Raw genomic sequence first — 13,777 nt, 5'->3', positions numbered from 1 at the left:
TCTAGAAAACTGGTTATGTAGTAAGAGTTAAGGAAGTCAAGGAGGGACCCCCCCCAGCCCCAAATGTCTCCTCTTTTAATAGTATTTTTTCAAACCTAGATACCATTAATTACTTTGTACAGGAGAGACTGGATAGGCAAGAAGATATGGTTGGCCACTTGGAGACTTCGAGCCGGCCAGGATTCAGTACCAGCAGTGGTCAAGGTTGAAGGGGGTCTCTCTGGGGAGGCCCACGTTCTGGGACAGTACTTCCTTCATCAGCTTCCTGGTGAATTTGCTGAGGTGGGCCTCAGCCTCAGCTTCAGCTTCATCCAGATCCTTGGGGAGGAAATGCATTCGCACAGGACACTAGTCAAAATATGGAACACTTCACTAGTTTGCTTGTCACCCTTGTGCAGGGGTCATGCTAATCTCGGTATCATTCCAATTTTAGTGTATGTGCTGCCAAAGCAAGAACTTCCATAGCATTTGAAATTAATTAATTCATTTATTCAATTCATTTGACATTAAGAAGCTATACAAAAGGGGGGCAGCTAGGTGGCGCAGTGGGTAAAGCATCGACCCTGGATTCAGGAGGACCTGAGTTCAAATCTGGCTTCAGACACTTGACACTTACTAGCTGTGTGACCCTGGGCAAGTCACTTAACCCCCATTGCCCCGCAAAAAAAAAAAAAAAAAAAAAAAGAAGCTATACACACCTGAGGAAATCCAGAACCGAGGAAAGAGAACACTTGGCCAAAGGTCAGTGGAGACAAGAGCAGGAACAATTTTGTCAATGGAGTTAGTACAGACAACCAGCACAGAAGGAGGAAATAACTGAAGTCAGAACACAGACCGTAAGCTTGACACAGAGTCAGGATATAGCAGTGATGTGGGACTTCAGGGGTCTGGATGTTGGCTGGGGTTTCTCTCTCTAAGAAATTCTATTCTTGATCTGATTTTTTAAAATAAAAATTGGTTGACAGAATGGGAATGTCAAGAACCTTGAGGTAGGAAAGGACCATTCCAACTTAGAATCAGATACAAAGGAAAAACAGAAACTGGGGAAAAGCTGACATTTATCTTAGATCTTAAAAGATCAGATAGGAAGGTATTCGAATGAAGGATAGGCAGGATCTTATAAAATAAAACTGCACAGGGGCAGCTAGGTCACTCCAGGCCCGGGGTTCTATCCCCCCATACCAGCTAGCTGTCTCTAGAGAAGACTCAAATGAGGGCTAAGACTTGTTTTTGCAGGGCAATGAGGGTCAAGTGACACAGCTAGTAAGTGTCAAATACCTGAGGCCGAATTTGAACTCAAGTCCTCCTGAATCCAAGGCCGGTAGGGCTAAGACTTTTATTCAGGATGGATGAAAGTGATAAGTGATGACAGAGAGGCCATGTCCATTGCCATTTCCTTTGCCAAAGAGAATAACCTCTGGACTGGTCATGATAATAACTTACAGAGTTGATAGCCAAGATAAATCAGGAGAAAGGAAGAGATCCCCTAGCTGCCTTTCTGAAGTTCCAAGCCCCTAACCCAAATGGAATACATCCCAGGGTGCTGAAAGAATGAATCCAGAAGTGGAGTGGGCGGCCTTCAAGCTGAGGCTGGTCATCAGTACCACAGTGGGGAAGACTCTTGCTTAACCACAGATTAGCCTCCAAAGCCCATACCAACTCTAAGATTCTGCCACCCTCTGGGCTCTTCAGGTTGACATTCTAACACTGTATTTTAAGAGCCCTCTCAGTTCTGACACACCATCATCTATGGAAGGAAAGGAAAAGGAAGGAGACCCTGGTAGCCAAGATGCAACCTAAAAGCGTTGAAAGCGAGGGCATGGAAAGACTACGGAAGACTAACTTAGTGTGCCTTCTAATTTGCCCTCGAGCCACCTCTGAGCATATGCAAGGGTTCATGTGGACAAGCTCCCATTTTTGGTCCTTAGTAGCCAAGAGCTGCTGCTGAATCCTAGGCAATATTTCCTTGGCTAAGCTGAAGATACAGAGAACATGGGTTAACAGACCCAAAGGGAGACAGTTAATTCTGGTGTCATTAAAAAGGGGGGGGGCGGGGCAGAACACACACATCCATGCATGCGCACTATTTTCCAAATAGAACCAAGGAGGGGGGAGTCTTTAGGGAAAAGGGCTTGATTTTCCATGACAAAGAGTTATTTAGAAAAAGGGGGAGTAACATTTCCATTATTTGGAAGCCTGACAGCCCCCGAAGGTGATACTTTGCTTCCCCTAAGTCCAGAGCTTAATTCAAAGCCTTCAATTCTGCTTTGCAGATATCAGCAATACCAGGTGAGAGTCAAATCCTTGGGCATTTCCTTCTTGCCTTATTAAACTGGAACGAGGGCCTTGAGCAGTCTTCCTCCAGTACCTGAAAACATTTCTATAAAAAATACATCAACTGTTAATTAATTTCAGTGACAGATTTAGCTTTCTCTATCCAGATGCTGTGCCTGGTGCCATATAATAGAGGGCAGCCTTATGGTGGGTTTCCTGTGTTGTGCTGTGAGGCCGGATGGGTTTGGTGACCCACTGGAGCAGCTGGAGCCAGAGCCAGGACCATTGAGTGAGGGAAATGCAAAGGGCCCAGGGACTCCTCCCCCTTCTCCACTTCTCCACCTCACACTACCCACCCAAGGCAAGCTGGGAACTTCACTGTCTGAAACTCTCTCCCCATCCCTAGTGGAGGAGTAACACTGACTATTCTGATACTCTGGCCCTTCCCAGGACAATCCTACGCAAGCAGCAATACATGGGGACACCTAGTGCTATTCCTCCAAATTCTATCCATCAAAAGACTTTTATTGATCACCTTTTATGTGCCAGGCACCATGCTAAGGATACAAAGAGAGGCAATTGCCAGAGAAAGGCAAGATCCTGATTTGCTCAGCATCTCTCTTCTGGCACCTCACACCTTCCACAGCTCTCAAGGAAGTTGCCACCTATGGCTTCTCTTTTCAGGCCCTCTCACCATCCTGCTTTCCTTTACTTGGGCTATGTTCCCTGTGGTTCTTCCCAGCTGCCAACAGATATTGTTGACTATTTCCTGTTCCAATACTTCTCAAGGGCCCTCAGATTGGGAATTGTTCCCTTCCCTGGCCATCAACCTCCTTTATATGTAGTGTGTTTCCCCTGCTGAGGTATAAACACTTAAAAATATTTTTGCACTCATCCATTCCATGATCCAGGCAGTCCACACTCATCTCTCCTTTCTTGACCGCCTATAAACACTTGGTGTCTGGTTTACCCAATTTCATATTTACTTACAATGGAGGCAGTGTTGGACTGTGAAATAGGGCAAATCACTTCTTTAATTTGTAATGCAGTCTTCTCATCTTTAAAATAGGGATACCGGGGCAGCTAGGTGGCGCAGTGGGTAGAGCACTGGCCCTGGAGTCAGGAGTACCTGAGTTCAAATCCTGCCTCAGACACTTAACACTTACTAGCTGTGTGACCCTGGGCAAGTCACTTAACCCCAATTGCCTCACTTTAAAAAAAGAATTTTAAAAAAATAGGGATACCACTTGTACCGGCTACCCCAGTACAAGATGAGGGTGAAAAAAGCTACAGAAGCAAGAGTTGTTATTACAAATCACTGGTCTCCAGCTCCTCTAACTTAGCCTTTGAGGCAGGAATGGCTTGGAGTGGATGGAGACTGTCAATTCAAACACAGTGGGATTGGCAAGCTTAGCCTCACATCAGTCCCCAGAGAGAAACTCTGACCTTGACTGATGGATCTGATCACTTCAGCTAAATATTAAATGTAGTGTTGTTGTATTTTCTTTTCTTTTTTTTTTTTGCGGGGCAATTGGGGTTAAGTGACTTGCCCAGGGTCACACAGCTAGTAAGTGTCAAGTGTCTGAGGCCGGATTTGAACTCAGGTCCTCCTGAATCCAGGTCCGGTGCTTTATCCACTGTACCACCTAGCCACCCCCGTTGTATTTTCTTTTGAGATCACAAAACACCCTTGAGGGAGATCGAACTGGAATAAGGGGGAAAGGGAAGGACCTTTTTTGTAACCTTCTTTTAGAGTGGATGGGCCAAAGAAACTTCTTGTACCAAGTAAACAGGCCCCCTCTCTGCAGGCTTCTATCCAAGTCATCCATCGCATCATGAGACCACAGGATTTAAAGCTTCAAAGGACATTAGAGGTCATTTAGGCCAAACTTGTCATTTTACAGAGGAGAAAACTGAGGCCCAGGGAGGGGAAGTGACTTGCCCAAAGTCCTTCAGGTAATGAAGGGCGGGGCACAGAGGTGGTCAGGATTAAAAACAAGGTTCTATGACTGCAAACCTAGCATTCCTTCCATAAGCCCATGCTGGAAAAGTTGGAAAGAAACTATTTCGCTAAAACAGCCTAAGACAAATTTGGTTGATGCCTCCCTTATCAGTGTCAATGTAGGGAAGCAACAGTTCAACCCTTCTCCTTATTGCATCATAGAAACAGTTCCTATAGCTCACATGGGCAAATTTTTTTTGGTTGGGGCAATGAGGGTTAAATGACTTGCCCAAGATCACACAGTGTCAAGTGTCTGAGGTCAGATTTGAACTCAGGTCCTCCTGAATCCAGGGCTGGTGCTTTATCCACTGCACCACCTAACTGCCCCTCCATGGGCAAATTTAATATTGTTTCCAAGAGAATAGATCATCTCTTCAAACAAATGATTGGCCAGGATGATATAAGAATCCTGGAGCTGATAGTGACTTCATTATCCATCTTGGCCAACCTCTAACTCTGGGATTCTTAGCCTGGAGTCTACAGGGACCCCCTTTCTCCATCCCCCCCTTTAGAAGCTCCATGGATAGATTGCACAGGGCCTGGGGATGTGGATGAGAATAAAATGAAATGTGTATTCTCTCCCTCCCCTAACTGCAATTGAACATTTCCTTCAGGTCTTTACAAAGCCTGTTGTGAGAAGGGCTTCCCCAGACTCTGTCACGTTGTCTCTGGCACAAAAGGGGTTAAGGATCCATGGGCTAGATGAGGCTTGATGTCATCCTCAGCAAATCACTCCCCCCTCCGCATCATCAGCTGCCTCAGCCATAGAGCCCACTTGCAGTGCCTGCTTCCTCGGGAGGCGGCATGGTCGAGTGGTAAGAGAGCTGGCTCCTGAGCCAGAGAACCCAGGGTTCTATCCCCGGTTCCTCCGCTCTGCTACTCTCCTGTCGTGGGGCCTTGAGCAAGCTCCTTGACCTCTCGGGTGCTCCATTGTTTTGAGTTTTTTTTTTTCCTCCTCTATAAAACCGACCCCAGACCCCCGACCCCCCACTCTTCTATTGTTAAGAAATGAATTGCTGATTTCCTGATGGGCTCCGGGGATCTGAATCTGGCTCTTTCTCGGATCCTGGGGCAACTCCATTCTTTTTGGGGGTCCTCAGCCTCATTACTAAAAAGGGGGGCTGGATTAAATAGCCTCTGAAGTCCATTTCCTTTTTTCCTTTTCTTGGCAGGGCAATGGGGGTTAAGTGACTTGCCCAGGGTCACACAGCTAGTAAGTGTCAAGTGTCTGAGGCTGGATTTGAACTCAGGTCCTCCTGAATTCAGGGCCAGTGCTTTATCCACTGTGCCACCTAGCTGCCCCTGAAGTCCATTTCAAGCCCTAGATCTAAGAACCTTTAGTAAGTCATTTTTTCCTACTTAGGGCTCATGATTAAATCATTTCCCTCACTTGGGGCTCAGTTTCCTCCTCTGTAAACTGAGGGTGTTGGACTTCATGACTAACGACGTCCCAGATCTAGACATAGGTGTCTTTGTGTGACCTTGAATAAGTCATTTGCCCTCCTTAGGGCTCAGTTTCTTCCTCTGTAAAATGAGGGAGTTGGACTGAATTCCCTCTGGGGGCCCTTCCAGATCTGGGTCTAGGTTTCTTTGTGTGACCTGGAATAAGCCATTCCCCCTCACTGGGGCTCAGTTTCTTACTTTGTAAAGCAAGGCTGGGGTCGGGGGAGGGGGTCGTTGAAGCAGACAGTTTCTGAGGGCCCTTCTACCTCTAGACCTAGGAACCTATATATGATCTTAGACAAGTCACTTCACATCTCTGGGCCTCAGTTTCCTCCTCTATAAAATGAGAGGGTTGGACTAAATGCTGTCTGAGGTCTCCGCTCTAGAATTAGCTGTCTATGTGTGACCTTGAATAAGTCATTTCCCCTCCTCGGGGCTCAGTTTCCTCCTCTGTAACCTGAGGGGATTGAACTTCATGACTACTGAGGTCCCAGATCTAGACTTAGGTGTCTCTGTGTGACCTTGAGTGAGCAATATCCCCTCTATGGGGCGAGCTCAGTTTTCTTCCCTCTAAAGTGAGAGGGAGGGGCAGCTAGGTAGCACAGTGAATAAAGTACTGGCTCTAGATTCAGGAGGACCTGAGTTCAAATCCAGCCTCAGACACTTGACACTAGCTGTATGACCCTGGGCAAGTCACTCAACCCTCATTGCCCCACCAAAAAAATAATAATAATGTAAAGTGAGAGGGTTAGACTAAATGACTTCTGAGGTCAGATCTACCTGTCCATGTGTGATCTTAAATAAGTCATTTCCCTACCTTGGGGCTCAGTTTCTTCCTCTGTAAAATGAGGGAGTTCCAACTCCCTGAATGCCCTTTGAGGACCTCTCCAGATCTGGACCTCGGTTTTTATGTGTGACCTAAACTAAGTCATTTCCCTTCCCTGGGGCTCAATTTCCTACTCTGTAAAATGAGAGGGTTGGACTAGATAACCTCTCAGGTCCATTCCAGCTCTAGACCTATATATGACCTATTTATGATCTATATATGACCTATATATGACTTCTATAGAGACTTATATATAGACCTATATATGACCTTAGACTTCACGTCTCTTGGCCTCAGTTTTCTCTTCTGTAAAATGAGCCTAAACCAGATCATGATTCTAAACCTGGGGCCCATAGATCTCCACCCCGCCTTCCACCTAATTGTTCAGGAATAAATTTCAAGGGGTCTTTGATCCTGAATGGGGAAAAAAAGTCTATGTCTTCATTATTGCTATCCTCTAACTGCAATTGAACATTTCCTTCAGGTCTTTACAAAGCCTGTTGTGAGAAGGGCTTCCCCAGACTCTGTCACGTTGTCTCTGGCACAAAAGGGGTTAAGGATCCATGGGCTAGATGAGGCTTGATGTCATCCTCAGCAAATCACTCCCCCCTCCGCATCATCAGCTGCCTCAGCCATAGAGCCCACTTGCAGTGCCTGCTTCCTCGGGAGGCGGCATGGTCGAGTGGTAAGAGAGCTGGCTCCTGAGCCAGAGAACCCAGGGTTCTATCCCCGGTTCCTCCGCTCTGCTACTCTCCTGTCGTGGGGCCTTGAGCAAGCTCCTTGACCTCTCGGGTGCTCCATTGTTTTGAGTTTTTTTTTTCCTCCTCTATAAAACCGACCCCAGACCCCCGACCCCCCACTCTTCTATTGTTAAGAAATGAATTGCTGATTTCCTGATGGGCTCCGGGGATCTGAATCTGGCTCTTTCTCGGATCCTGGGGCAACTCCATTCTTTTTGGGGGTCCTCAGCCTCATTACTAAAAAGGGGGGGCTGGATTAAATAGCCTCTGAAGTCCATTTCAAGCCCTAGGTCTAAGAACCTCTGTGTGACCTTTAGTAAGTCATTTTCCCTAGTTAAGGATCAGTTTCCTCCCTTGTAACATAAGAGGGTCAGAGTAGATGGGGGAGCCCATGCATGCTTTCAAGGGGTCTGTGAACTTGGATGGAGAAAAAAAAGGTCATATGTTTCTTTTCACTAACCTCTGACAGAAATTGAACATTTCCTTCAAATATTTAATAATAATAAATAGCATTTATATAGTGCCTTACAGTTTGCAAAGCACATTGCGTGTATTAACTTATTTGATTCTTGCAACAACGCTATGTGTTAAGTGTTGTTACTAGGCATTTTACAGATGGGGAAACTGAGGCACTGAGCAGTTAAGGGACTTGGGGCACTTAGTCTGAGGCAGCATTTGAAGTAGGGTCTCCTGGCGTCCCATTGCCCTGTTCTGTCCCCTAGGACACCTTGCTTCCTCAGGCATTTTCCTGAGAAGAGGGGCCATAAATTCTACCAGATATCCTGCCAAAGGGGTCCAGGACACAAGCACACATCTTAATGTCCCATACTCCAACTAAACCCAATTCTCTCTACAGCCTCTCCTATAGTTTGTCCTCAAGCCCCTTCTTAAGAACCCCACACCCCCTAAATCCTCCCCAGGGATCCCATGATGTCCCAAGGGAGCCCGACTCCACTTGAGGCTAGCTCTGATAGCTTGGAAGTTTTTCCTTCCATTGAGTCAAAATCTGCTACTCTGGTTGCTGCCCCTCCCTTGCCTTCCCGCCTTTGTTTGTTGGTTTGTTTTGGGTTTGGGGACTTTTTTGACCTCTAAGCCAAACCAAGCAAGACGATTTCCTCTAGCATATGACGGTATCGGGGGCAGCTAGGTGGCACAGTGGATAAAGCACCGGCCTTGGATTCAGGAAGACCTGAGTTCAAATCCGACCTCAGACACTTGACATGTACAAGCTGTGTGACCCTGGGCAAGTCACTTAACCCTCATTGCCCCCACCAAAAAAAAAAAAAAAGCATATGACAGTATCCCCTGGAAGGATGTTGCTATAGACTCCCTCAGGATTTTCTTCCTGTTAAACAACCTTGGGTTTTTCACCCAGTCCTCCCAAGGCTTGCTTATCTAGTCTTCTCATCTTCCTGTTTGCCCTCCTTTGGAGGGCCACTCTCGGGTTGGTGATAGTACCTTCTAAAATGTAGTGCCCAGAACTGAACCTCATGCTCTCGATGCACCCTGACCAGGGCAGAGGATAGCAGTGCCACCTGTATTTCTCACAGATACTCTCTCTTTGAATTCAGTCTCTTGGCTGCCCAGCCAATTCAGAAGGAACTTGCTGTCCAATCTTCTATTACATGAACTGTTGTCCAACTGCAATCCTTCAACTCTCTGCAACAAGCATTGATTTTTTGTTTTTGTTTTTGTTTTGTTTTGCATTGATTTTTTAAAAAACATAAATACAGTTTATCCTTTCCACATCACAACTTTCCCCATCACAGTTTAAATGTATCGTGGGTCAGCATAAATGGGTTTAAATGGGCTGGGTTCATATCCAGCCTCAGATCCTGGACACTTATTGACTGTGTGACCCTAGGCAAGTCACTTAACCCTCATTGCCCCACAAAAAATAAAATAAAAAATAATAGAAATGAAATGGGAACTTGGGGGAAGTTTTTCAGAAGCCACAGATGACATGCACAGGCCAGCAGATGACATGGAGCCTATGATCAAATAATGAACCCAAATTTGACAATAAAGAACTGTAAACACTCCATAAAAGAAAAAGTTCAGACTTCTTCTCTGGCTTAAAGGGAGGGCCAAAAACTTTAAGTGAATTTTCTAGATCAAGAGGGCACCTAATTTCTAAGATGTGGAAGGGATAACTGGATAGGATCTTATATTTACTTAACCCTATGCAAGGCATTGGTTGACATTAGGGATATAAAAATAGAAACCCTGAAGGTCCCTGCCTCTAGGGATATTGTTCACATTGGGAAAGATAAATAAATACAAGGTAATTTGAGAATAACCAAGCACTAACAAATCAGGGTATTCCAAAAGACAACAGAAAAGTTGTCTTATCTGCTAAACAGAGGTGGGAAGTAAGATTAAGAGAGATGAGAGGGGGCAGCTAGGTGGCGCAGTGGATAGAGCACCAGCCCTGGAGTCAGGAGTACCTGGGTTCAAATCCGGCCTCAGACACTTAACACTTACTAGCTGTGTGACCCTGGGCAAGTCACTTAACCCCAATTGCCTCACTAAAAACAAAACAAAACAAAAAAAGAATGATGTGGAGTAAGACGAGAGATGTAGATGGAAGGAAGATTGTGGATGGCAGTAAATGCTACACTAAGGAGACTCTATTTTACCCTGTGGACCATATGGAGATGGCTGAATAGTCTCCATGCCTCAAAGTCTCTTCCCATATCAGTCCATCCTCCACTCAGCTGTCAAAGTCATCTTCCTAAAGCTCAGGTTTGATTGTGTCACTCCCCCTGCACCTATTCAATAAACTCCAGTGGCTCCCTATCTCCTCTGGGATGAAATGGAAAATCCTCTGGTGTTCAAAACCCTTCATAACCTAGTCCTTCCTACATTTGCAGTCTTCTTCCACCTCAGCCAGACTCTTCAGGCCAATGACACTGGCCTCCTTACCGTTCCTCAAACGAGACATTCCATCTCTCGACTCGGAGCATTTTCTCTGGCTCTCCCCGATAGCTGGAACTTTTTCCCTCCTTATCAATGACTTCTGGCCTCCATCAAGTTCCAGTTCAAATGACAGCTTCTACAAGAAAGCCTTTCCACATCCCTCTTAATTCTACTGCCTGCCCTATGTTGACTATTTCCAATTCATCCTCCATCTACCTTGTTTGTACATAATTATTTATATGTTGATTCCCCCTTGAGACTGTGAGCTCCTCCAGAGCAGGGACTATCTCCTTACCTTTCTTTGTAACCCTCAGCACATACAGACAGTGCTTAATAGCTGTGTGGACTGACTGGCTGAACCACTAAAGGCTTTTGAGGGTGATAGTGACATGGTCAAATCTGTGCTTTAGGAAGATCATTTTGACAATTTTGTGGGGAGGGGATTGAAGAGTCAGAGAGGCCAATTAGGAGGGTGTTACTGTAGTCCAGGCAGATAGGCACAGGAGACACGGTGGATGTGGCATTAATAAGACTTGAAAAGAGATTGGATATGGCAGTATGACAGTGATTACTCTGACCTCCCCCAGCGCCTGAAGGCCAGGTATATTATATTTCACCCCTCAGAGTTCTGCTTTACTTTTCTTTTTTTGCAGGGCAATGGGGGTTAAGTGACTTGCCCAGGGTCACACAGCAATTAAGTGTCAAGTGTGTGAGGTCAATTTTGAACTCAGGTCCTCCCAAATCCAGGGCTGGTGTTTTATCCGCTGTGCCATTTAGCTGCCCCCTCTGGGGATATCTGGTCTCTGGCTCCTACCCTCAATTTGGGGGTCCCCTGAACCTTCGTTCCACTAAACCACTTAACTGTCACATTATTTTTACAAAGGAACATTTGCTTCAAAGATAAAAGATGAATGAACACACAAACATTCCCCAACACATGGACACATCATTTCCCCATTACCACCTCAGTCTCTGAGGAGGGGAAAGGGATTAGGTTCACAGTTTAGTTCAGATCCTATATATCACAGCCCTACTTCAATCCAAGTCCAAACTACACCCCGCCACATTCACACACACCTTGGGTTTGGGTCCCAGGCATCCTGGCTTCTCAGGGCTTCCTGGCTGAGTTGGCTGGCTGATATATAGCATCAGGCCTGGAACCCTACCTCCAAGGTTACCATGGCTCCGACTCCCAGGTGCAATGGGGCTTCCATCCCTTGTCCCTAGGAGCAAAAAGGACAAAAGAAACAAAGCCCCAACCGAAGCCCATTTCTCAGGGCCACAGTGTAAAAGTGGGAAGGTAGCCTTCCACTCCACCCTCCAGCCAGTTCATGGGCACCAGCACTGTGGGTGAATAGGACCTTGGCAGTTTGGAATGACAAAGCCTGTTCCCGCTATGCAGCCAATTGAAAGAGGCTACTAGGGGCAGCTAGGTGGCGCAGTGGATAAAGCACTGGCCCTGGATTCTAGAAGACCTGAGTTCAATTCCAACCTCCGATACTTGACACCAACTAGCTGTGTGACCCTGGACAAGTCAATGAACCCTCATTGCCCCAACAAAAAAGAAAGAAAGAAAGAAAGAGGCTACTGCCGCCCATGTGGTAGGGGAACACAGGATGTCTTCTCCCAGAAGCTGGTGCCTCCGTTTTAGATGATCTAGACATGGGCAAGAAAGGCCCTTACAGGCGATAAGGGAATGAAAAGAGTCAAGGAGGTCCTGAGTTAGAGTCTGAGCGATGTCTTTATCTTTTTAGGCTCAACTCATTGTTCAACCCAACTGAGTTTTCTTTGGTTTCTGGCTGAAAACCAGTATGTCATTAATTCCTTTCTGTCATCAGCTGTAGACTCACCATACATGGCATCTCTGCCTTTATCCCAGTCCCAGAAAAAAAAGCCTCTTAGCAATACAGGGCCAAGGATAAACCCCAGGCATGGGACAACCGAATCTGCTAATCATGCTTCCCTATTTCCGACTTTAGCCAAAGCTTGGTCTGTAGCCATGACCCAGAAACAGTTTGAGTTCAGAAGACAATTGTCATGGCTAGCCCCAGCTCCCTCTGTGGGGTTCTGCCTGATTCTGCCCATCCATTAAAAGAATATTTGCTTACCTCTTCCTATGGAGTGCTATGGGAATTAATGAATGTAAAGTGCTTTAAGGATGAAAAGCCCCATCTAAGTGTTAACTACCCTTATATACTTCTTCATCCAGGATCACTCTATTAATTATACATTGTTCTCCATGCATAATTAGGCAAAGTGCAACAAATTTCATCTGATTTAGCTATTTCCCCTGATGTAGCATTAGTGCATTTATCTTTAATAAGGCCATAGGAACAAAAGTGGAAATGTCAACATGCATTCCCTCCCCTCCTTTCCAGGGCAATAAATTAAAGACTCGGCTCAAGCTGCTCCAAGGAGCTGACAGCAATTAGCAAAAGAAACACCCCAATGCACTGTGGTCCCGGGAAAGAAAAGGGTGAGATTTCTGCAGTGTTGCTAAATGGAAGGATTCCACCTGGGATTTCCCAGCTGAGCCAGGCAGAAGACAAATTCCCCCATCCCACTCACACAATCTTCACATGCAGAAAGATGCTTCAGGGGCTTGACCTAATTGAATTACAATAAGAATCCCCATGGTGTTACCCAGAAACGCAGAACACCCTGCAAGCGACTTAGCTTGCCACATCTCATTAAGAAGCAGACAGGAAGTACCTTCCCCAATATCCTGGGAAACCTACCTGCTCCCAGAGGCAAACACTACCCTCCTCTGAAGTGCCTCACCATGTAGAAACTCTGAGACTATTGGAAGGAAGGCAGAAAACAAGCATTTATTAGGTGCCTTCTCTGTGCCAAGCACTGTGCTAAGTGCTCTATGTATATTAATCATAATATGAGCTAGCATTTATAGCACCTACTATGTGCCAGTCACTGTGCTAAGCACTTTACAGGTATTAGTAACACTAGCTAGCATTCACATATTGCCTACTATGTGCCAGACACACTGCTAAGCGCTTTACTAACATTATCTCATTTGATCCTCACGACAACCCTGGGAGGAAGGTGCTACCATTATCCCCAGTTTACAGTTGAAAAAAAATTGAGGCATCCAGAGGTTAAGTCACTTGCCAGGAGTCACACAGCCACTGTGTGTCTGAGGTCACATTTGAATTCAGGTCTTCCTAATACCAGGGCCTATGCTCTATTTACTGCAACATCAATGTACCCATTTGAGCTGGAAGGACTCAGATCTTCAGAAAGGGGCTTCGGGAGAAGGTTCTAGTCCTCTTCTCCCTTTGGAAGCTGAGAAAACTAAAGGAGGGTGCAGTCTGCCCATAGAAGCTTAAGAAAGTCCTCTGGGGCAGCTTGTGGCACAGTGGATAGAGCACTGGCCCTGGATTCAGGAGGACCTGAGTTCAAATCCTTCTTCAGACATTTGACACTTACTAGCCATGTGACCCTGGGCAAGTCACTTAACCCTCGTTGCCCCACCTAAAAACAAGAAAGTCCCTTAACTTTCTTGGGGCACAGTTTCATCTGTAAAATGGGTGGATTTGACAAGATGGCCTTCAAGGT

At 45.9% G+C, this 13,777-nt stretch overlaps 1 pseudogene; it reads right to left on the bottom strand.

Moving 5' to 3' along the window:
- Positions 1 to 353: 353 nt before the first annotated feature.
- On the bottom strand, positions 354 to 453 carry LOC122734231 (annotated as a pseudogene).
- Positions 454 to 13,777: the final 13,324 nt, after the last annotated feature.

This window comes from Dromiciops gliroides, chromosome X, assembly GCF_019393635.1.
Source record: "Dromiciops gliroides isolate mDroGli1 chromosome X, mDroGli1.pri, whole genome shotgun sequence".
Taxonomy (NCBI): domain Eukaryota; kingdom Metazoa; phylum Chordata; class Mammalia; order Microbiotheria; family Microbiotheriidae; genus Dromiciops; species Dromiciops gliroides.
The sequence above is the reverse complement of the archived record's forward strand: the minus strand, read 5'-3'. Positions and strand labels throughout refer to the sequence as shown.